Source organism: Ochlerotatus camptorhynchus, unplaced genomic scaffold (assembly GCF_037179485.1).
Source record: "Ochlerotatus camptorhynchus isolate MF236.1 unplaced genomic scaffold, CSIRO-AGI_Acam_v1.1 ptg000020l, whole genome shotgun sequence".
NCBI classification, from domain to species: Eukaryota; Metazoa; Arthropoda; class Insecta; order Diptera; family Culicidae; genus Ochlerotatus; species Ochlerotatus camptorhynchus.
In genome coordinates this window covers 506,217-531,316 of record NW_027040512.1, presented here as the reverse complement: position 1 = coordinate 531,316, position 25,100 = coordinate 506,217, and the positions used below count along the sequence as shown (strand labels likewise).

The window sequence follows — 25,100 nt, the reverse complement described above, 5'->3', positions numbered from 1 at the left end:
TGCATTTTAACTCCAGAAAACATAAAATAAAGTAAAAGAATACCAGCCTAATAGTTAATGTGTCCTCCTTTGGCCTTCAGGACCAGCTGCAGGCGCTTCGGCATGCTCTCCACTAGATTCTTCAGGTGCTGTGGATCTAGTTCTTCCCAGGCGCGCTCCAGGGCTTCAAAATAGTTATTTTTATTGGTAACACCAGTTTTGTCAACCCTGGCATCGAGAATCGCCCACAAATTCTCGATGGGGTTGAGGTCCGGGCTTTGTGGAGGCCATTCCAGTGGTTTAATTCGACATGACCGGAAGAAAGACTTAGTCTTCTTGGCAGTATGCTTCGGATCGTTGTCCTGCTGGAATACGAATTTCTCCTCAAGGCCCGTCTGGATCAGCGAAACTTCCAGATTTTCCCGCAGGATGTCGATGTAGGAATCTGCCGTCATTATCCCGTCGATTTTCACCAGGCTTCCCACTCCACCCCACGAAAAGCACCCCCAGACCATCACATTTCCTCCTCCATGCTTCACCGTGCCTTGTATGTGGCGCTCCTGAAGCTCCTCACCCGATCTACACCACACACGAACCCGTCGCTTCCGGTTGAACAGTTCGAATTTTGATTCGTCCGTCCAGAGAACCGTTTTCCAGAACTCTAGGGGCTTATCAGCATGCTCCTTAGCAAACTTAAGCCGTTTGACTTTGTTTGCCTTGCTGATAAATGGGCGCTTCCGAGCAACTTTGCTGTTCAACCCCTGTGCTACGAGACGGCGACGAACAGTTCGACTGGAAACTGTTAGCTGAAGAGCCTCCTGGATCTCGCGGACAGTTACCTTCGGGTTCTTCTTCACTTCACGCATGATCTTGGTGTCCGTTCTCGCATCCGTTTTGCGCATCCTGCCTCTGCCAGGGCGATCCACCACTGATCCGAACGATTTCATTTTCTGCAGAATTTTCCCGACCGCTGTTTTGCTGATATTGTACTTCCTAGCGACAGACCGGTGCGATTCACCGTTTTGCACATCACGAACAACCAATTTTCGGATACACACGGGAATTGCTTTCGAAATCACTACGTCCTCCATTTTTTTCAACTGATTCAAATGCGATCACGTGTACAAATGCACCAGTTCCACCCGTTTGCTTCAATACATGTCAAACTTTCAAAACAAAAACAATCGAGGGGTTTTCCGATGGAAACTTATCGAAAACATACCGATTTTTGAAGTGGGCACTTTTTTTTGTCACTGTTTTCTTTTTCAATCCAAATTGATTTTCTTTTACTTCAAGTAAAACTTTATATTTTCAGTATTCCATAGGTGTAACTTTAAAAGAATAATAAAGGTAAGACATCGAAACAGACTACGGTGTGTTTATTTGAATTTGAACCAAATAAATGAGAGAAATTTCAAAAATGATGGGGTGGGCACTTTATTTTGCCTATCAGTGTATGCCATCACCATATCGATTCTGATACCAGGTGGCCAGAAAACGGTCCTCTGGATATCCGGAATCACCGGCAATATAGTCAATTCCTGAAAGTAGACCTAGAGATCCACGATCTTTTTTCTAAGTTGCATACAATCATGAGCATAGAGGAAATATGCCATCACCATATCTATTCTACTTCCGGGTGGTTATAAAACGGTCCTCTGGATATCCGGAATCACCGGCAAAACGGTCAAATCCTGAAAGTAGACCTAGAGTTACGCGATTTTTTCGAAATTGCATGCAATCGTGAGCTTAGAGGAAATATGTCATTATCATAGCAATTATACGACCGAGAGGCCAGAAAACGGTCCTCTGGATATCCGGAATTACCGGCAATATGGTCAATTCCTGAAAGTAGACCTAGAGATCCACGATTTTTTCGAAATTGCATGCAATCTTGAGCATAGAGGAAATATGCCATCACCATATCGATTCTGCTACCGGGTGGCCAGAAAACCGATCCTCTGGATATCCGGAATCACCGGCAAAATGGTCAATTCCTAAAAGTAGACCTACAGATCCGCGATTTTTTTCGAAATGGCATGTCATCATGAGCATAGAGGAAATATGCCATCACCATATCGATTCTGCTACCGGGTGGCCAGAAAACGGTCCTCTGGATATCCGGAATCACCGGCAATATGGTCAATTCCTGAAAGTAGACCTAGAGATCCACGATTTTTTCGAAATTGCATGCAATCGTGAGCATAGAGGAAATATGCCATCACCATATCGATTCTACTACCGAGTTGTTAGACAACGGCCCTCTGGATATCCGGAATCACCGGCAATATGGTCAATTCCTGAAAGTAGACCTAGAGATCCACGATTTTTTCTAAATTGCATACATTCATGAGAATAGAGGAAATATGCAATCACTATATCGATTCTACTTCCGGGTGGCCAGAAAACGATCCTCTGGATATCCGGAATCACCGGCAATATGGTCAATTTCTGAAAGTAGACCTAGAGATCCACGATTTTTTCGTAATTGCATGCAATCGTGAGCATAGAGGAAATATGCCATAACCATATCGATTCTGATACCGGGTGGCCAGAAAACCGATCCTCTGGATATCCGGAATAACCGGCAGTATGGTCAATTCCTAAAAGTAGACCTAGAGATCCACGATTTTATTTAAATCGCATACAATCATGAGTATAGAGGAAATATATCATCATCATATCGATTCTACCATCGGGTGGTCAGAAAACTGTCCTCTGGATATCCGGAATCACCGAGAAAATGGACAATTCCTAAAAGAAGACCTACAGATTCGAGATTTTTTTTCGAAATTGCATGCAATTATGAGCATAGTGGAAATATGCCATCACCATATCGATTCTGCTCCCGGTTGGTTCCTAAAAGTTGACTCGGAGACACATGATTTTTTTTCTAAATAGCATACAATCTTGAGCAAAGAGGAAATATGCCATCACCATATCGATTTTGCTTCCGACGGACCAGTAAATACCCTTCAAGATAATTAGATGTGTATTTTGCTCGGGACTTTTAAGGGGTTTTCCGTTCCAAATGGGTGATTCATATGAAAGTAGATAGCCATACCTTTCGAATGGTAGCTGAATCATATCGATTGATCATTGCATTGTTGATAACCATTCCCATGCCAACCATGAATTGACACGCATTTTGGTACTTTGAGGAAGTTTTGATGGCTTGGGATTATGTCAGTTTAGCATCCCTGAAGTTCCGAGGAAGGTGAAAAAAAACTGGCGCGAGACGGCGGAAGAACCTTTCAAGCAAATCCAGAAAAAAAACTTCCAAGAAAAGTCGAAAAAGCTTTCCCTTAGAAAGCGGAAAATAACTTACGGAGGAAGGTGCAACAAAATTCCAAAGGAAGATTGAACAAACTTCGGGATGTTTAAAAATTAACGCTTTTTGATGGACCTATTTATTCACTGAATAAAAATATTTTCCGATTCCCATGAAATACCGGAATAACTCATCGGTTGTATCTCGATTCCTGGGTAGCCAAAAATGGCGAGGAAATGGAAACATTAGTCGAAAGAGTGCCAAGCATAAGACGTTTTTGATGAATAATTTTTTGAGCAGGCTGTAAAAATTTGAAATATTTAAAAATATCAAAGTCTCTCACAATGATTTCCTCCGACAGTTCAGCGCGGACAGGCAATCATCTTGATTATTTAAAAAAAATCGGTATTAATCGGCATACAATCTAAAAATATGTATTCTGAGAAACCATATCTGTACATCAGTATCATGTTCTAAAATCGGTATAAATACCAATAAATCGGTACCCAAGTAACATTGCAGGTTTTATCGAGGTTTTATAACATTCTACAAGTATTAATCATGGTCTACAGAACCCTCATAAAACCAAAATTGTTACTTGGGCATATCTGGCAACGCTGGTCCAGAAAAATATCACAAATTTTAATTAAAAAAAAACAACTGTTAAAAACTTCAATAACAAAGAACAGAATATTAAAAAAATAAAACTAATGTTTATTTGAAATCTTTTCGAAAAAAAAAACTTTTCTGATGCCATTTGTAATTAGGTATAGCATGCTATGGTCCATATAGACATATTTTAAAAATTTCTGTATTCACACCAAAAATTGTGATTTTTTTTTTTAAGTATGTCATTTGATTACCTATAGCTTGAAACGGATAATGTGATTGGAATCAAGTCAATAGGTTGTATCGTTGTCGAGAAATCGTTAAAAACGTACCGTGTAAATCTCGAAAACCCGTGTACAAATACCCGTGTAAAAAAAAAACAGCGTAAAAAACCGTGTAAAAAAGACTTCAGTGTAGTTAAATTTTATTAATAAATTGATGTTTTACGATTTTTGTCAATTCTAAAGCGTTCATTGTGCAGTTTCACGCCATATGACGAATCTGAAAAAACTTGACCTTCTGCGATTTGTATAAAACTTTGCATTTTTTTTTTTTGTTATGGGCAAGGTTTATCGGATTTGCTCAAATTAGGCCATTTTGGATTTTGTAAAATTTTCAAAATGGCGTCTTCGAAATAATTTAAAAAATTGTAGCTCGAAAACGGCACTTATGATCGAAATTACGTCTGAGGCATAGGTGTAGAGGAAAATTATGGGAAAAATATACAAACAAATGTGTTTCGTAATGTCAAATAAAAATTCAAAAAAATGTTATAAACCTAAATATCTCAAAATGTCAGATTTTTTATTTAATTTTAAACGCTCAATGTTCAAAATTATGGACACTTGAAAATTGACAAACATTGCACAACATGAACTTTTGGTCAAATTTTAAACTTTTTGGTTTAAACGTTTTTTTTTTCTTCTACGATACGAATTTCTAAGATATTGATAAGTTCAGGTTATTTGTTCCGATTTCGAGTTTAGAAAACTTCTCTTAGGGCAAATTTGGCAAATATCTAGGGTATACTTAGGAGCTTCCAGGACCAGAAATTTCCAAGGAAGAAACTGCTGAACCACTTACAGAGCTCGTTAATCGCCGCTCCCTGAGGCCACTTTGAAACATTCCGCTTTCTGGTACACGTCGCATGTATTTCACGTCGATTTTGTCGCCATAAAACAGCTAGTTAATGAACTGCTCCACCTTTCCTGCTCTGGCTCGAAATTCGCCCCAACGATTTATGGCTGTAATAAGTAATGTTACCATGCAGCACCAGCTGTTTCCAAGACACTCTAATCAATTTCATTCCATCTCACATTAAGCATCGCGTACAACTCGCATTAAATCTCAGTCTAGGAAAAGCTCGCCCTTTTGATGGGTTGGGTGCGCTTCTCGGAGATCACCCGACCCGAGAGCATCGTTATTGTCATCATTTCGAAAGAAGGAAATGACGGAAAGATTTAAATAATCATAAAAGTTATATTGTACCCGCACACCCAGCCCCCAGATGATGGATGTGTAATTACAATTGTTGGCAATCCGAGAAGCCCACTTTAAGAAAGGCCTTTTCGTGTGTGCAACTGTGACATGTAAAGTTTCTCCCCCAGCCTGTTTTCTTGCCTTGGAGATTGGAACATCTACAAGAGGCAGCGGATGCTTTTGGCGTGACACATGTCTCTTCTGTGGGTTACTGGCACAATCACAACAGACACACGCACACGAGCGGCTCAAAGTTGACAGTCATAAGTCTAATTTTGTTTAGGAGATGTCATTTCTCAACTCGGGAGATCTTTTATGAAGTTGAAGTTGTTGTTCTAGTTTGTGGTCTTTTGTGAAATCTGTCTTCCTGTTTTTTTTTTCTTCTGACGCTGAAAGCCGTAAAAGTTCACCTCTTCGGAACCTCATGGGAGAACGGCAGTTGGGCAAGCTGTCCCTCAAAATCTCCACCGAGCGGCGACGTGACCTGGAAGCATACGCAATTAGCTCGAGGGGCTCGTTCGCTTGAGATTGAATGCTGCGGGTGCGTGCACGCCCATATGTATATTTCGGGGATGGACGAAATTCGAACGACGATGGGAACCCGCAGAGATTGACGATTCCCCCAATTAGAGGGATGAGATGATTTAGCGTTGTCGTGCCCGTCGTCGTCGTCGTCGTCGATCGTTGAGATGCTGAACTAGTAGTGGGCATATGAATGCAGCTCGTGGGAACCACCAGCCTACGCTGGGGATTGAATTTTGAATGGGAGATTGAAATCTCGTGCTGACATGTAATTTGAATTATTTACAAATATCCAATCTTCGACTTCGAACCGGATTGACTACCATCGAAGAGATCGTATCGTTTTGAGCAAATGTGTCGAATACAGCAACTTCCTATCAGATTCGGATCTCGAGCTTGAGCTCATGATAGGGAACTAGATTGGTCACCGTCGAAAACATCTTACCTACATAAGGAAGTTTGGCGAAGACAGCAAGCTTCTATCTGATCGGGATCTGAAGATTGAGCTCAGTATAGGAAGGAAAATCCCACTAACGCCACCTAGCGGGTACATTCTAAACTAGATTGGTAACCGTCGAAAAGACTAAACTACCTGAGGAAGTTTGGCGAAGACAACGATAGAGCTCAGCACTATCTTCTAGATAGAACTCCATATCGCCTGTTAGCGCCGCCTAGCGAGTGAATTCCCGATAAAATTTACTACTACCAAATAGACGGGACAAGGACATTTTGAGATGAATTTTTGCTTAAAATAATAAAAACATTGTAGTTAAAGGTAATTCCTGTCAGTGTTTTCTAAGCAATTGTAGTATCAAATGGGTTAATCACATACATGTCTGCATATTTTTTCTTTTAGAGTGTGTTCAAATGTCAACACGGCATGCAAGTTCGTTTTGAATTTTCATTCGTTTGATACTCGTGATAATCATGGACGCGAAAAGGGAACTCGTGATAATCCTGTTTGAAGCATCATAGTCCGTGTTCTATTTTGAAGACGCTGAAACCCCTCGGAATAAACGAAAGATTCATCTTTCGCACCATTACACGGTACAAGGAAACCGGTTCGTGGAAAATCCCTCGCAGACCAGGCCGAAAACGCGGTGTCAGGACTCCGGAAGTTATCAAACGAGTGAGAGAGCGAATTCGGCGGAATCCTTGTAAGTCTGGGCGTAAGATGGCCAAAGAACTCGGAATGTCGCAGCCAACGATCAGGAGTATTTAATCGATAATGTTTTGAAGAACCACTTGCTTCCCTTCGTCCAAAAACATTATAAGAATGCACCATACTGCTTCCAACAAGACTCTGCACCGTCCCATCAGGCAAAAGTTGCACAGGCTTGGTGTGAGGCCAATTTCCCGGATTTCATTTCGTCGAAAGAGTGGCCTGCCTCCTCACCCGATTTGAATCCTCTCGACTTCTTTGCATGGGGCTACATATTAGGTGAACTAGGGAATACCAAGGGACAAACCGTGGAAACTTTTAAGCAACGTTTGGTGAAAATGTGAGACGAAATGCCTCAAGATATCGTGCGTGCCAGCTGTAACGACTTTCAAAAACGGATGCGGCTCGTGATTAAAGGAAAGGGAGAAAGATTTGAATTGGACTAAGTTAAGACAGATGTAGATAAACGAAACAGGAAATACACTGAAAATTACATTACACGTCATCTTCTCAATTTTATGATCATATACTTTACTGACAGGAATTACCTTTCACTCTGTACACATGTTTATTTTTTCCCAGAAAGACGTTATTTGTATCTACAACTTCGTCGCAGACGTCATTTCGATCAAAAATGCATTTCCCGTGCTACATTTTTTTAAACTTCTAGCAAGCCATTTCTTAAAGTTTACTAGATACAAAATAGCCGCATTTTAGCAAAAATGTGAATCATTGCTCATAATAAACAATTACGCAAAGTTTCATACAAATCGGAGGTCGATTAAAAAAAATCACTGTTGCATGGAATTGCTCATTTCTAAAATGTTCTGTCCAGAATTTTGAAACTTTCATACCGGACAGTATTATCAAAGATTATTAAGTGCAATCCTGGAAGTAAAAGTAATTCTGAAGCCATTTTGGAATTATTCTAAGCTAATCCTTGAGAAATTTGCAGAGATATCCTGGGATAAGCTTCAAACAAATGATTTAGATAATTCAAACGTGCACAGAAATTCAAGATCCAGAATTCACAAACCTCCAGGATCAATAAATCTCAAGATTTTGAAACTGCGAATGAGAACAAATTTCAAGATCTTGGCATTAGAAAATTGTCCTCAAAAGTGTAACGGTGAGGTAGGGTAAATTATGGCTTCGGCACCCATTGACTGTTTTCGGCAACCGAAATTGAAACGTTAATTTCACTGTATTTTCCCATCAAAACTCTTCGCTGAATGTATTAAGCCGATTCCTTACCTTTTCAGCTTCAATCTGATTATATTTGAACGATCGAGCAATCCAGTAATGCTACATTTTTCTTCAAATAAAGCATACGCACTACAAAATGGGGTTGATTTCGAGTTGCCGATAATAGAACCGCTGGTTAACACGCAGTTCTAATGGGAAGGTTGCCGAAGAAAAAGAGGCTGCCGACAATAGTCACACTCACCTGAGAAGTTTGGAGCGTTGTAAAAACGCTTTCAAAACGTTTTGAAAAATTCTGTCGATTGGAATGGATAGAGAAGCAAGCAGCAGATGAATGTAAACAAACAGACACATCATATATGTGCGTGACGCTGAGAAAATGCTAGTAGAAGTGCAGACGCTGCTTAGATTGACGAGAATACGTAAATTCCCCTATGTGAGATATCAAACTTGGAAAAATTCTCTATGAAGGTGCATTCAATAACCTGAAAATGGCGAGATTTTCTGAGAATCTATGACAGGAAAAATCTCCAAGGTTCTAATCACAATATTCAAAATGCCCAACACTGGGACTTTGCTATATATTTTTTTTAATCTCAGCATTTATTTTTAAAATCCTGTACTATGGAAGAGCAAAAAAACAAACTTGAACAAATATTCAAGATTCTATGAATGATCGGACTTGGAATATTTAGAAACAGAATTCGATTAACTTTTGCGTTCCTAACATCTAGATTTGGATAGATTTAAAAATTCAATTACCTCTAAAATAATTTTCTTCACAGCAACCGTTGGGGTCACACTGGTTGGGCATTCGGATTGACTGATCTGTTATAGTTGTAAATACGGTAAACATAATGTTGTCTTACTCAAATTATGTGATTGGCGGCTCTACCAATGATCCACGGTCACATTTATCATTCCGGACATGTTCCGGTGCCCCCGGGGAAGTGGCCAATTTTCGACAAGAACAGAAACCTGCAATGCGATATATCAATCTTTATGATTTTTTAAGACTGAGAGTCCACAGCCACATTGGCCCACCCGGGCATTCTCCGGTGCCCCAGGGGAAGTGGCCAATTCTCGACAAGAACCGAAACCTGCCATGCGACACATCAATCTTTATGATTTTGCAAAACTCAGCCGTCATCCAGGCTTATTTAGAATCCAAGGACACAATGGCCCTCCCGGGCTATTCTCGTCAAGAACAAAAACCTGCCTTGTGACATATCGAAAACTTCATGATTTTTCAAAACCCAACTAGTGAAGACCATATTGATAGTCCATGGAAACATTGGCTCTCCTGGACATGTTCCGGTGCCCTCGGGGAAGTGGGAAATTCTTAACAAGAACCGAAACATGCCTTGTGACATATCAATCTTCATGATTTTTCAAAAATCGGTTAGTAAAGGCCTTATTTAGAGTCCGTGGGCTCATTGGCCTTCCCAGGCATGATCCGGGGAAGTAGCCGATTCTTAAAAAAAAAAACCTACAGTCCAATGGGGTTGTACGAACAGTTGACGTAGGACTACGCTCACATATGTTAACTATTTTGATCGAACGTTATTTAAAAATTCCCGATATTATCATGAAATCCGTTGATTTCTTCCGAAGCGTAATAATTGATGTGTCCATTTTCCGTTTATTACTAATAAGATTCTTTTTCAGTTCATGTGTAATTATTCTTGTGTTAGAACATATTTCAAACTAAACTCTTTCTTTGAAAATTATGGTGGCCCTAAAACGAGCCGGTTTGATGTAGAAATAGTTCAAGATCTCAGGAATTACTATAGCAAACATTATTCAAGGTTGCTCATTTTTAATGATCATTTGGACATGATCGACATAATAATTTGAGCGTTGTGTGTCCGGTGTATGAGCTACAATTACAATTACAGGAATCCCCGAATAGTGTGGTGGGTGGTACCTTCTACCCAACACAATTTCTCGACTGTCCTCCATCCAACTGAGCTGATTTTATTGTATGTGATTGGGTCAACCATAAACTTGTCACCTACAGAAAAACAGCCCAATTGGCTAGAAAACAGCAAAGAAATTGCGGTGGATGGACGACACCTCCTACTGGGCTTTTCGGAGGATTCTTATAATGGTTCATTATTGTGCCCGATCATCCAACATATCTATAAGTTCAATCAGGCAGATCGACTGCCCGTTCGGCTTCGGCTTGTTTCGTTCTTCGGCATGACGATGACGCGCTTGATGAAGATGACCCACAGTGGTGTTTTTTCACGATGAGCAACTGTACCTGAAGCGAACAGTAACGGTGTCGCTTTTTCACTACTTCTCTGGCTAGAGCGCTCATGCAGGCAGCCTTGGTAGCAAGCTGGTTGCCGGGAACCTGTCCACCGGTCCACATGGCGTGTGTTAGGCGATCGATATGAACACGTCCAAAGTTCCAAAGGCAATTCGGCTTCGGCTTTTTTCGTTTAGGACCAACTATGTGATGACTGTGTTAGGAAAGACACCATGTGGATTAAGCATATGCATGGGAAATTTTAATGCTACAAATTTTAGTTAAACTTCTTAGCTGTTTAACTATTTTCATTATTTGTACTACATGTCACAAAATTGCTTATTTCATATTGTAATGTTCGGATATATTTCATTTCTCCATTACATATATTTACTTCATATAAATAAATACTGGGTTGGGAGGGAGCATCAGGGTATCATTTGACCTGAAACTGGACGATGGAGTGGTATAACAACCGGAGTCTAGGAGGGAGTAAACACTATCATTTTCTTTATCCTACCGATTCGATTGTGGTGGTGTGAATTCTACTCCAACAGTTTCAGTGAGATTGACGCGCCCTTCTTAACAAACCATCCTGTAGGAAGCTTAATAAGCTGCCTCCCTGGCGTTGGTAGCATTGGTGCTCAGCACGGAAAACAAGATCGACGGAAAACAAATCAAGGAAAAAAGGCCTTATTGAGATTTCGCGACCACATTCGCCTACCCGGGCAAATTCCGGGTGTCTCAGAGGAAGTGGCCAATTCTCAAAAAAGAACCGAAACTTGCTATGCGACATGTAAAACTTCATGATTTTGTTAAACCCAGGCAGTAAAGGGCATATTGATAGTCCCCGGCTACATTGGCTTTCCTGGGCATGTTCTGGTGCCCCCGGGGAAGTGGCCAATTCTCCAGAAGCCTGCCATGCGACATATCAAACTTCATGATTTTGAAAAACTCAGCCAGTGAAGACTAAATTCAGGGCTGTTACAAGATTTTCTAAATATGATCCGCGAAATCCGCGATTTCAAATACTATTCCGCGACAAAAAACTGTTTTCATTGCCTAAAAATACCATTTGTATACTACTACATGGCATTTCAAGCTTATTGCTTATAGCATATTAGATTTTCGCCTGCTCTCACCTTAGTGTTCTTTGAAGTACCTTCACATTTCAATTGAGAGCTTTCTATGAATTTACCATCCTATGCCCAAGGAAGTAGAGAAATTTTCCAATCCGAAAAATTAATAGACCGGACGGGAATCGAACTCCGTCGCCTCCAGCATGGACTTGCTTTGTAGCTGCGCCTTTACCGACTGAGCTAAAGGAGTATCGTTTGTAAACTTTAAAAAAATAACAATGTATCATCTTCAGTTGTTTATGTATAGTATAAATTCTGAGTAATTAGTGAACATAATAAAACACCCTTACATTATTTAAAAAAAATGTTAACCTTTGCGTCTGTGACGTATTTTGCTGTCCTAAATGTTGTAGTTAATTGGCTCTAGTTTTCTCAATTTTTGACCGATTCAAACCAAACACCCTGCACATAATTGAGAAATTACCAGAGTTTCATAAGTCACACTTGTTGGCTAAGTCGCGGTTCTGTATTTATACGTGGGGTCTGTCCAATGGTGAGACATTTTCATGATATTGTTTTATTCTAATATGAGCCTAGCACTTTTTCGTTATCAAATCATAACCGAATCGTATATATGTGACTTTGTGTACCATGCACGACTTATTAATTTGTATACCGGAAATTATAGGTTTACTAAATAGTCCAGGACATCAGTTGATTTGTTCTACTAGATCAACCAAGACTGCAATAATGTCTGTAGTATCGAAAAAAGTCCAATCAGATTCAAAGTGTCTATGTGAATCATGCATGATCTATTTCCGAGTAATCCAGATGTTCAAGGTTCTTCAAATCGTCCTGGAGTTCAGATAATTTGATCTACTATATCAACCGAGATTGGGACAATGTCTATAATATCGAAATATTTCCAGACAGATGCACAGTGTCTATGTGGATCATGTATGAACTATTGTCATGTATACCAGATATTTTAAGTTCTCCAGTTCTGGAGTTCAGATGATTTATTCTACTAGATCAACCATGACTGGGATAAAGTCTGTAGTCTATAGTGTCTATATGGATAATGTTTAATTATTTCCACATGTGTATACCAGACAATCTAGGTTCTCCAAGTCGTCCTGCAGCTCAGATGATCTGTTTTACTAGATCAACAAAGATTGGGATAATATTGGTAGTATCGAAATATCGATTTGGAAATCCTAGAACATTTGGCATACACGGAAATACGTTGGCATGGTCCACATAGACACTGCAAATTTGTTTGGGCATATTTCGATACTACAGACTTTGAATTAGTCTTGGATGATCTAGTAGAAAAATAATCTGATCTCCAGAAAGATTTCAGAACCTATAACATCTTGTATACGTAGGACGTATAGGTCGGGTACAATCCACATAGACACTTTGAATCTGTTTGGACATATTTCGATACTAAGACATTATTACAGTCTTGGTTGATATAGTAAAACAAATCAACTGAACTCCAGGACGATTTGGATAACCTAGAATATCCGGTATACATGGCAATTACTCGCTTATATACGTTTCGTTTATGATTTGATAACGAAAAATGCTATGTTCATATTGGAAAAAGAGGAAAATTTCTCACATTGGACCTCAGGGAATTTCCGTGTAAATCCGGTGTGAATTATGGAGTTGAGATCATTTCTCGGGGGGCCTCCCTTAGCTCAGTCGGTAAAGGCGCAGCTACAAAGCAAGACCATGCTGGAGGTGGCTGGGTTCGATTCCCGGGCCGGTCTAGGAATTTTTCGGGTTGGAAAATTTCTCGACTGCCCTGGGCATAGAGTGTGATTGTACTTGCCACACAATTATACTAATGCAAAAATGGTACAGGCATCGAAAGCTCTCAATTAATAACTGTGGAAGTGCATCTAGAACACTAAGTTGAGAGCACGCAATAGGCTAATATGCGATATGCAATAAGCTTGATATGCGAAGAAGAAGAAGAAGAAGATCATTTCTCGATTATTTGCAGGGTGTTTGATTTGAACCGGTAAAAAATTGAAAGCCAAATGAACAACAAAATTGATGACAGCAAAATAATCCGGGACGGAAAGGTTACAATGAGTTTCACAATTTTTGTGACAGCACATCAGTCCCTTCGCGATTTTTGCTACATCATTTAATGTTTCCACGATTTTCGCGACTGAAAGTTCAAATCCGCGCCTGTTGTTGAGAGTTCATGGTCACATTGGCCATCCCGCACATGTTCTGGTGTACCCAGAGAAATGACCAATTTTCGTCAAGAACTGAAACCTGCCATCAAACTTCATAATTTTAGAAACTCAGCCAAGGCCTTGTTGCGAGGCCAGGATCGTATAAGCCATTTACATTTACTAATTGAATTTTGAAATCTTTCCAAATCTAGACGTTAGATACGCAAATGTGAACCAGTTATGAGCAAAAAAAATTACTCTTCCACGACAATATGACTGTCCGGCAGGGCTGGTAGTGCTGATGCGATATAATAGTAGTGACTTTAGTGACTAAAATTATGGAAATAGTGACCAAATAGTGACTTGTAAATACTAAATAAGTAACCATTAGTATGAAATAAACTTTTTATGTCTTGGAACTTAAAATCAAATTTCATAAATTCCTTTAATTTAATCGAATCGCACAACGGAATCTCCTGTGAAGAGCATTTGAAGTGATTTGAATAATTTACTTTTGCTTAAGTTATTCATATATTTTGAAGACTAGCAAATAGTAATTCCCATTTTTTATGATCTTGAATTAGATTCTGCGTTTGAAATCTTTAAAATTTTGATATATTCGCTTAAAACTTTTCACATAATTTCTTCAGAATGATCTCAACAACTTTTTTAGAATAATTCCTCTTCTCTTATACTTAGAGGCAAATAATATTGCATTCTTGAAATTCTTTGCAGAACAATCAACAAAATTCTTGGAAATAGATTATTTTCGTAGTTGGAAATGCTTAACATCAAATATCAGAATTAAAGTGGACATTATATACGATAGATGAGGAGATGGAAGTACAAAGGACAATTTTGAGGAAAGTTCGAATCGGGTAGAGCGTCTCCTTTGCCAAGCTCATCCGTCAATTAAGGATGGTGATGGGTGTTTCTCTCTGACACTACTGGCAAAAGGTATGATCGCGAATTTGCTCATGTACCGCCGATGTGCGGAAACAGTTATATCGAATTTTTCACACTCAAGTCGCCATCTGGCGTAAACAGCTACCCAATTCGTAACTTCCTCAAATTGTCCTTTGCTCGCTTTCTACTTTCTATATAAAATTTTCACACTCCACTTTAAGTCTGATATTTGACGTTAAGCATCTCCGAAAATGTAAATCGTTAAATTCACGCATGAATTAATAACACATGATTAGTTAGAGTAGATTATTTTCGATTTTTTATTGATTCTTCTAGGAAATCCCTGAAGACTCCTTCCATAAATCCATTTTAAATTTATTTGAATTCTACCTAGAATTTCCATGCAATAATCCTCAGAAATTTCATAAATTTCTGCTTAGAATAATCTTGGACTTCTCCCCTGCATTCAATTTGAAATTCAATTCGTATTCTCCTTAGAATTCCCATGGTATTTTCTCAGAATTCTCAAAACAAAAATCCATCACAGAATAACTTTGAAACTCATCTCAGAATTACTGAGATTGAACCCTCAAAACCCCCATTGGAATTTTTCTCGGATTTTTTTCTCGAAATCTTTAAAATTCTCTTAGAAGTATCTTCAGAAATTCCCCCACAATTTTTTTAGAACTATCCGCAGAGACCATCTGTAGAGTTCACGGAGTTTTCATCAGAGTTCTTTAAGCAAAATTTCAGAACTAATTTTGTATTCTTATTAGAATTTGGCATAGAATTCTCATCCAATCATCATAGAATTCTTCTTAGAACTCTTGTTAAAATGCACTCTCAATTATATTGGAATTATTTCCAAAATTGTTTCGAAGCTGAATTTTGCGTCTCTAATAACTAAACAATAATCAAAACCGACGCTCGTATGTGTTAAGCCAAGTTTAACAATATAGGAAAACCTGGCTTAAGATTTAAGCGGAGATGAAGAAATCGGTCCTCAGAGCACTTCATTTCACATGAGACTTTCGTAGTCTGTACTTTGGTATTCTTCTCTGATATATTATGGTGTCATCCTTAGAATCCTTTAAAATTCTCTTAAAATTTACTTTGGATTTTTTGAAGTTCTTAATCATCCTTAAAAGACTGTACAAAATTTATCACAGACAAATACCTTTTGAAAGTTTCAAGGTTTACAATTTATTTTCTGGGAAAGGAAGTATATTTTCCCAGTTTTTTAATCGAAATTGAAGGCATTTCCCAATGGTGTTCTAAAGTTTTGCGGTTCACTTGACCCTGGTTAAAATTTTCAATTTGTTTTAAAATATATGTATATTTTGTTAAAACTACTGTAGATTTTCTTAGTGTCAAGTTCTCAATGTAAACTTTTTGTTTATATTTATAAATTTCACTCTATTTTAGTAATGAAAAAGTGGCTTTAGTGACTATTTTTAGGGAAATAGTGACTTTAGTTAATTTTTTGGTGTAAAAAGTGACTTTTTAGTGACTGGCTTCAAAATAGTGACCAAGTCACTAAAAAGAGACCTGCTACCAGCCCTGCTGTCCGGCCACTGTTGAGAGCTCGATCGATACTGGAGGTAAATTAATCATTGACCCGAGTAAGCCGAGACGCCCTTTTTTGCCTTGATAACGTTCGGAGAAAAAAAAAACTCTCCCCAGAAGCAAATCACAATAAAGCGCGTGACCAAGAAATTGCCACCGATTATAGCAATTACCCCGCGTGTGAGTATCGCCCCGCTCTCTACCTCGATAAACTGTTGCTCACGATCTGATCCGATTTACACCCTCGCTTTTGCGTCGGTTGGGACCCCTTCGGAAGCGAACGTTTTGCATCAGCAAAACTAGTATCCCTCGAATGTGAGTGAGAGTGAAACTCAGCCATTCGGACATAGCGAGCGCAGCAATCCTTCCTACTGTCAAAAACGAGATCGATTTCCTGCGCCCTGATCCGCGGTCGAGAAAGTGATCCTTGCCCGTGGGAGATTCGACTGAAGTTCGAATTCGGAAGGTGGATTAGGGAGAGGAAGATCAGAATCCCTTTTCGCATAATATTTTTTTTTGTGAAAGATGACCCAATTTCGCCACTTTGGACCTTTCCTTCGTCCAGGCAACCAGCGGCGTTGGGGGGTCTCAGCGGAAGATTGAAACAAAAAGAAGTCGGTAGCAGTTGCAAGCAATCAACATCTTGTGTGTGCGAGGAGTTTAACGGACCCAGACGGAAGAAGTTTGACCCAATAAATGGTTGAGGGTTTTTCGCAGAACTTTGGCACATGGCACTCGGAGGTCTCGGCTCTGGGCTGGGCGGGACCGGTACTAATAAATGGTTTAATGGGTTTAGTTGTGTTCGGTTGTTTTTTTTTCGGTTCGGCTGTGGCCAAAACCGGGGTGGTACGAAAGACTTCTGGAGTTTTTTTTATTGTACATTCTTCAATTTTGTTATTCGGTGAAAGAGACAGAAATAAAACAACAGCAGACAAGCATCTGCTGAGATGGTCTCCCGCGTCGCGTCGTTGAAAGACAGGTACTGTCAAACGTAGTAATTAAAGTGCCGGATTTAATTACGCACCCGAGCGAAATGGCAACTCCAACAGCTCCGCGGGGTACAGTTAGCAAGTTGAGCAAGTTGATTTGAATTATTTTTTAAGGCAGCATTGGAGGCCAAGTTACACATTAGAACACCTGTTTCAGTAGGATTGGCTGTTGACCCTGTGGAAAAAATAAATAAAAATAGTTGCGCGAGAAATTTGGATGAAACTTGAAACTGATCATTGGCCCTCGATCTGAGATTGAAGCAACGCACGAAAGAAAATACAATTAACAACATTTGTTCGTTTTGCGATTTGTCCGGACGGTAGTTGTTTTTTTTTTATAAGTGTTACACCAGAGGTTTTATAACGCTTCAGTTTGAACAAATTGAGCCATCTGACTCAGAATTTGGTGAGATCCATCGATTTAAAAAAAAATTAATTAATTCCAGTACATAATATGAAATGCATTTATAAATGCAGCAATATTCAAAAACTAGAACGACAGGGCATCGTATGCTGGCTGTTACCGCGGGAATTGTGGATTTTCCAGGTACCCAATTTAAGCTTCAGTTGGCTGTGGTGGCTCTTCTTTTCCCTCTATCCCTGAATAGATAGTGCGAATAAGGGCCTCTATGTGATGTTTTGCTGTACCTGTTGTGGACATTAGTACATCCTTTTCCTTAAACTTGTTGAGGATGCCTTGTCTTACCTCAAAAGTTATCCTTTTTAAAGTACTGATATTTATAACATAAAAGACAGCATTACGGAGCATTCCCAAGTAACATTTATTGCGGCTTTATAGCATTCTACAAGTCTAAATCATGGTCTACAGAACCCTCATAAAACCAAAATTGTTACTTGGGATTAGATTTGATCAAATTATTCGCAGTTCTATTGGTCAAACGCTTCCAGCTGGGTTAGGGGTAGAGGATGACACACACACACAACTTTGCATTGGCTCTCGATGCAAGGGAACATGAAGATATCATTTTGACATAAGCTTAAGATTTTAAAAGGGCCTATGATGCTTCATAAGCACCATCAGAGAGTGAAACATTAAACTTCATTCGTCCACTTCCTCGTGTGATACTTTTTTTTTATTAAATAAAACTCCATGGCAGCTGAGTACTTATCCAGTTATGCAGTCCGCACTGACACTTTTAAATTCGTGGAACACTAACTTCTAGTAAATCTTTGAACTATATTTTCGAGCAAAATACAATTAGTGAACCGGGGAACAACGGCTTTACTTCCCGAAGGCGTGATCAGAGATGTTATGGGAATAAACCCAGGCCTGCTGGGGTGAGAGGTTATCACGCTTACCACTACACCACCGGTACTACTATCTACGATGTTTGTCAATTAAAATGTGTCCATTGTGTCCAGATTTAGAAAAGTTTACATTTTTGATAAGCTATAAACTGTTATAAACTGTTAAAAAATAAACTTTTTTTTGTTATTGAAGCTTTCAACATTTTTTTTTTAATTTTTCACAAATTTTTTTGATTTTTTTCAGTGTGTATTTTTTGTTGGAAAGGAAAACCAGTTTCCAACAACTTTATCTCACAAGTCATTTCGATTAGATGAGCAGTTATCGTGCTATGATTTATTCAAAAATATCGAATAATCAATTTTAAAACCATAACCCCGTGTCAAAAGGCCCGAATTCTAATGCACAAAGTTGGGATATTGTTCCCAGTGAAGAATTATGCAAAGTTTAAAGGTATTCTGAGAGGTACAATCTGAAATCAGTTTATTTTATTTTACCTATTTGGCGTGGATTTGCTCATGATTAAATACAATTCGAGTTGCAGGCAGGCATTTTACTTAAAATTTGGTTTATTCAGAGAAGTTGGGAGATCTTCCAAATAAGTAGATTGTTCAGTGATATTCATGTAACTTTCTTTACGTTACCAAATTCCGTGAACCATTTTTTTCAGTAATAACATGTACATAATCACATTTCCAGCCCAAAATGCACATACTTACCTTACAAATCAGGCTAAGTCCTTATTGTCATCTACTGTCCGAAGAAGTCGTCTCCACTTTACTCGATCCATGGCCACACTTCGCCAGCCTCGTAGTCTGCGAAGTGTCCGCAAGTGTCGCCTTCTACTTGGTCCATCCACCTTGCCAGCTGCGCGCCTCTTCTTCTTGTTCCTGTTGGGTTACTTTCTAGAACCATTTTCACTGGGTCGCCGTGCGGTATTCTTACGACGTGCCCAGCCCACCGTAGACGCCCAATTTTTGCAATGTGGACGATGGATGGTTCTCCCAGCAGCTTATACAATTCGTGGTTCATGCGCCTCCTCCACGTTCCGTCATCCATCTGCACTCCACCACGAGCATAGTCCAGGTCTCGTGGCCGTAGAGGACCACTGCTCTAATCAGCGTCTTGTAGATAGCCAACTACGTGCGGCGGTGAATTTTATTCGACCGAAGCGTCCTTCGGAGTCCAAAGTAGACACGATTCCCTGCCATAATGCATCTTTGAATTTCTCTGCTGGTATCATTTTCGGCGGTCACCAGTGAACCCAAATACACGAACTCATCGACCACCTCGATATCATCACTGTCAATCTGAACTCGGGGTGGGAGGCTAACATTGTCTTCCCTAGAACCTCTTCCTTTCATGTATTTTGTCTTCGATGCGTTGATGGCAAGTCCAATCCGCCTAGCTTCAGCCTTCAGTCTGATGTACGTTTCCGCCATCGTCTCAAAGTTCCGTGCCATGATGTCAATGTCATCGGTGAAGCCAAGAAGCTAGATGGACTTCCTGAAGATCGTGCCACTCGTGTCTATCCCAGCTCTTCTGATCACACCTTCTAACGCGACGTTGAATAGCAGACACGAAAGTCCATCACCTTTCCGTAACCCCCTTCGAGATTCAAAGGGACTCGAGAGTGTCCCCGATACTCGAACAACGCACATCACTCGATCCATCGTCGCCTTGACCAATCGCGTTTATCCGGAAATCCATACTCGTGCAAAATGCACATACAAATGACTATTTTGTATCGATCTTTCCGATAAACTTTGAATGCTATATATAATTATTTTTCTCAAAAGTAACTTTTTAAAACAGCGTATCTAAAAATGGATTTTACTTTTCCAAAAAATATAACGATTTATCTGATCAAAAAACATCTGCAAGTTTTGAGATCAGTAAATTCAAGTCTAAAAATAAAAACGTTGAATTTCTCGGAAGGCATCTTTCGATTTTCGTAATATTTTGTGTGAATATAGCTGAAGCTATATCCTAATAGTAGGTAAAAAGTTTTAACCGGTAATTTGCGAACTATTTTATTTTTATTTTTAATGAACTTTAGAACTTACTTAAAATGCGCATTTTTTTTAGTAAAATAATACCAAAAATTGACTCTGTGCATTAGTTTTAACAAATTATCATAAATAAAAGTTTTGCCGAACTCCAGCCGGTCTCAAGTTATTGCAAATTTTACTAAACTAAAACATTTAGCAACTAAATGTAAATTCCATGATTGATTTTGAATTAACATACAATTCAATCGCAGATGGTTGGATTTAATTTACTAAAAAATGTGCAATTTAAATATGTTCAAAAATTCAATAAAATATATACATATTTAAACAAATTACCGGCTAACACTTTTTATCAACTTGACATAACTTCAACATTATTTAAAAAATATACTACGAAAATCGAAGGAGGGTCCTCTTCATGTCTATATTGACATGAATTTACTGATTGTTTCCTGTCAGTGAATTTTCGCTCAAAGAACATTTAATTACAACTACTTCTCAAATGTCATTTTGATCAGATAAGTCGTTTTACAGTTATGACTTTTTGAAGAAAATAAATCCATTTACAGATACGTCGCGTAATATCCAATTCAATAACATAGGGGGAAGCGGGGTAAAATCAGCCATACCTTCATTCACAGAGCCTTGCGGTGACTGAGACTACTTCCTTTCGATTCCCCAGAGATTTTTACAAAGGATTATCCCCATGTTATCGAACGTACATCCCTCCGAGCTAAGATATCTATATGTATAATTCAATAAAATAAGAGGAAGCAGGGTAGAATCGGCCATAACTTCATTCGCAGAGCCTTGCGGTGACCAATACCACTTCCGTTCGATTCTCCATAGATTTTCACATAGGATTCACAAAAAAATTTTCGAACATACGTGCTTCCAAACCAAGATATTCATGTACAATTCAATAAAATAAGGGGAAGCAGGGTAAAATCAGCCATAACTTCATTCACAGAGCCTTGCGGTGACCTAGACTACTTTCATTCGATTCTCCAGAGATTTTCACATAGAGTTAACCCTATTTAATCGATCGCACATCCCCCCGATCTAAGATATTCCTGTATAATTCAATACAATAGGGGGAAGCGGGAGTAAAATCAGCCTTATAACCAAACTAAGAGTTTCGTGCGGTGAACGAAACTACTTCCATTCGATTCTCGACAGAACTTTACTTAAGAAAAAGCCATTTTGTTCTAATTTTGCATTACTCCGAGCTGAGATATTGAATTTATTCGCGTTTGGCGTACGTTTCAAAAAATTACGTCGTTTTAAAAAAAAATACTTTTGGGAAAAATAATCATATTTAAATGAAAAATTCAACAGCAAAACAATCCTGTCTAACCGGTTTGCTGTTGAGCGTATAAATGCTCATAACAATCCCACATCCGAGTTCGGTTGCTCGTTAAAATTCTCCAAAAAACTTTTACGGAAATTTAGTGCCTTTTTCGGAAGCTATTTGCCCCGAAATTTTCGTGAATTTCTCGGAGAGTACGCGAATTTCTCAAAAGTTCAGAGAACTAGTCGGAAGTTTTCTTTAAGTTCCTGAAGAATATTCAGTGTGCTTCGGAGAAAATTCATTTTTTATCTAGCTCGTTTATTTGAAAGGCTCAATCGTGTTTGCATTACGTATCCGAAAATTAATAGTACATTTTCAAAGGAGATGATGAGGGGAGTAAGTTCAAACTTGCCTTAACTTCTCTAAAGCTACTTCGAAACCATGCCTGAAGTTCTATTGAAACTTCTTTTAACCCACTGCCCCCCTTTTGGCAGGGTAAATTTATAGAGCTGGGACCACAAAAATAGAATGTTTAATAAAATATATTGTGTCCATTAGGGTGCATCAAGTTTGTGTGCTGGATCACAACCCCCTGTTCCCCACTACTCGTCCGATGTATATTGAGGTCCTCAATAACGATGTGAAATTTGAAACGAAGTTTTTTTTTATGATTTGGGGAGAATTTTAAATGTATGGGAAACGAAACGAACCTAGTCAAAAATTATAATATTGGTCAAATTTCACCAAGTTTTGAAAATAGATTGGAAATACTATGCAAAACAACTTTGTCGAAGACTGCAAATCTATTAGACTTCTGATAAAAAAAAAGATATTATTATATTAATTTAGGCCTATTGCTCTGCGCAGAGGTAGGTACGTACGACGTATATATGAGCTTGTAGGCAGTTGATCTAAAGTGAAAGATTAGAAAACATTTTTTTGTTTAGTATTCTCAATCTAAGTCCGAGACTTGATGAAGTATGAGCAATATTTGGATTTTTGGTACGCAAATGCCTAGGATCGTTCCAAATATGCGTGGAAGCATCAGGAATGCGCTCCCGGGTGAAGTGATTTGGTGAGTACGTTTCAGTTGAAGATTGTTGACAAGTGTATTTGTGGTGATGCAAATTATGGTTTAGATGACGCATGGCTTCACACATTTTGTGTATCCAAATAAAACATATTACATACTATATACGCACAGGGCATCGTCTGCTGACCATTGCCGCGGGTATATCGTGGGAGTCCCAGGTACCCGGTTCAAGCATTAGTTGGCGGCGGTGGCTCTTCTTGACCTTCTATCCCCTGAGTAATTAATTAATTAATTTAGCTTTATTTAGGAGGCTTTCAGCCTTAGGCTGGTTCGCCTCCACCCCCTGAGTAGTTAGTGTGAACAAGGGCGTCTATGTGATGTTTTGCTGTACCTGTTGTGGACATCTAGTGCATCCTGTTCCCTTAACTTGTTGAGGACACCCTGTCTTGCCTCAAAAGTTACCCTTTTTGAAGTACTAGTCTTCACAACATAAAGGGCACCATTACGGAGCATGAGATTTGATCAAATTATTCGCATTTCTACTTGTCCAACGCCCCCGGCTGGGTGAGGGATAGAGGATGACACACACACAATGCCTAGGATCGTTCCGTTTCCCATACATTTTCCCATACAAAATTTAAAATTCTCCCGCAAATCAAGATGGTAACCAAACTCGTTTAAATTTTGCACAGTTGTTGGGGACCTCAATGCGTATTGAAAGAGCAGTGGGGAACAGGAAGTTATAAAGATAACCCACCCTAGTGTCCATTGCACAATGGTCCCAAAGTCGTATTCATGAAGACAAATCTCGATGAACATTTCAAATGGTCCTATCTGCTTTGATCGATTCTCTTCATCGACTTTCTCTTTTCATAACCACTGCTATGCAAACAGATTTCGCGCTAATTCTACCACATAGTTTGATAAAGGAGGTTCTTATCTAGCGTCCAAAACGTCAAATACAACAGGGAAAGGTTTTGCAGCTGAGTTATTAACGAAAGAGAAAGTCGATGAAGAGAATCGATCAAAGCAGATAGGACCATTTGAAATGTTCATCGAGAAATATGTTTGCGCTTGAACCTTTAGTTCTAGGATTGTGATTTCTTGAATAAAGTTTATATCTATTGTTTGGCCAATTTTATTATGTAGGAGAAATGAATGTAATGTCAGCCTAAATGCCCCTAATTTGGGCCCATACATACAATTCAGCAATCGACTAAATTTTCAATATCCCAATGACGAACCAATGGTCCCAATGACGCGTTCATCTAGATAAAATTGATAAATAGCAGGTTTTTAGCGATGAGCCCAATCTTAGATCTATAGGCCAACATTAGAGCCATTTCCCCTATGTAAAATTAGGGTGTTCCCTATGGTTAAAGAGTTCAAAATACCAGCGCAATGTTCTACAAAATTTTAGAATAATTAATTTCTAAAAAAGGTACCCTAAAACAGCAGGCTTTTTACATTAACATTGTATACATAAATTTTTCGCAAATTATTTTTTCTAGGCACTTTTAGACCTTTTGATGGCGCATGTTTATGCATCATTAACTAAATTGCTATCGCTTTCTGCTGAAAAGTTATGAAGGATTTTTGTTGAAGAATTAGCAATTTTAAAATGTTGATAACTCAAGAAGGACCCAATAGATGTTAATGCTGTTGGCTGCATTTGAAGGATCGTGCTTTCATTGATATATAGCGAAAAACCTACGAGATCGTATTTTATTTAACTCACTTACTTAACTTTTAAATAGGTGTTATTTTTCACGAAAATTATTAATACTATTTCAACTAAAAGAAGTAGCAACTTGATTGCTGCAGCAAACATGTGTGCCATCGAAAGATCCAAAAGTATCTAGAATTAACCTTTTGCGAGAAATCAATGTATAAAATGTTAATTATAAAAATAACATTTTTCAGAGATCATCCTAAGTTAATTATAAAAACCAGTATTTATTTCTCAAATTTTAAATTGAAAATAGGGTAGGCCCCATGGTTATTAATTTGAGATAGGCCTATTTATTTGAAGTAATATTGCTGAAGATAAAAAATCTTTTCTCTAACGGTTCAAGTACTGGTTTGTGTAAGTAGCCTAAGGTGACCTCTGAAAAATCGGATTTTTTAAATTAACTTTTTATACATTGATTTCTCGCAAATTACTTATTCTGATAGTTGAAGACTTATTCTGAATTTTTAAATGGCGCACATTCGTGCTCAAGCAATCAAGTTACTTATTCTTTTAGTTGAAAAGTTATTAACGATTTTTGTGAAAAAATACGC

The 25,100-nt window shown here is 38.7% G+C and overlaps 2 protein-coding genes across 2 annotated transcripts in view; one reads left to right on the top strand and one right to left on the bottom strand.

Annotated features, from left to right (window-relative positions):
- twin (CCR4-NOT transcription complex subunit 6-like twin) overlaps positions 1 to 25,100 on the bottom strand; it is a 504,060-nt gene that overhangs the window by 308,141 nt on the left and 170,819 nt on the right. The window lies entirely within an intron of this gene.
- Gs2 (glutamine synthetase 2) overlaps positions 4,264 to 25,100 on the top strand; it is a 457,408-nt gene continuing 436,571 nt past the window's right edge. Inside the window, exon 1 of the mRNA XM_065224379.1 lies at positions 4,264 to 4,275. The gene's annotated coding sequence lies outside the window, so the exon portion shown is untranslated. The remainder of the gene's footprint in view (positions 4,276 to 25,100) is intronic.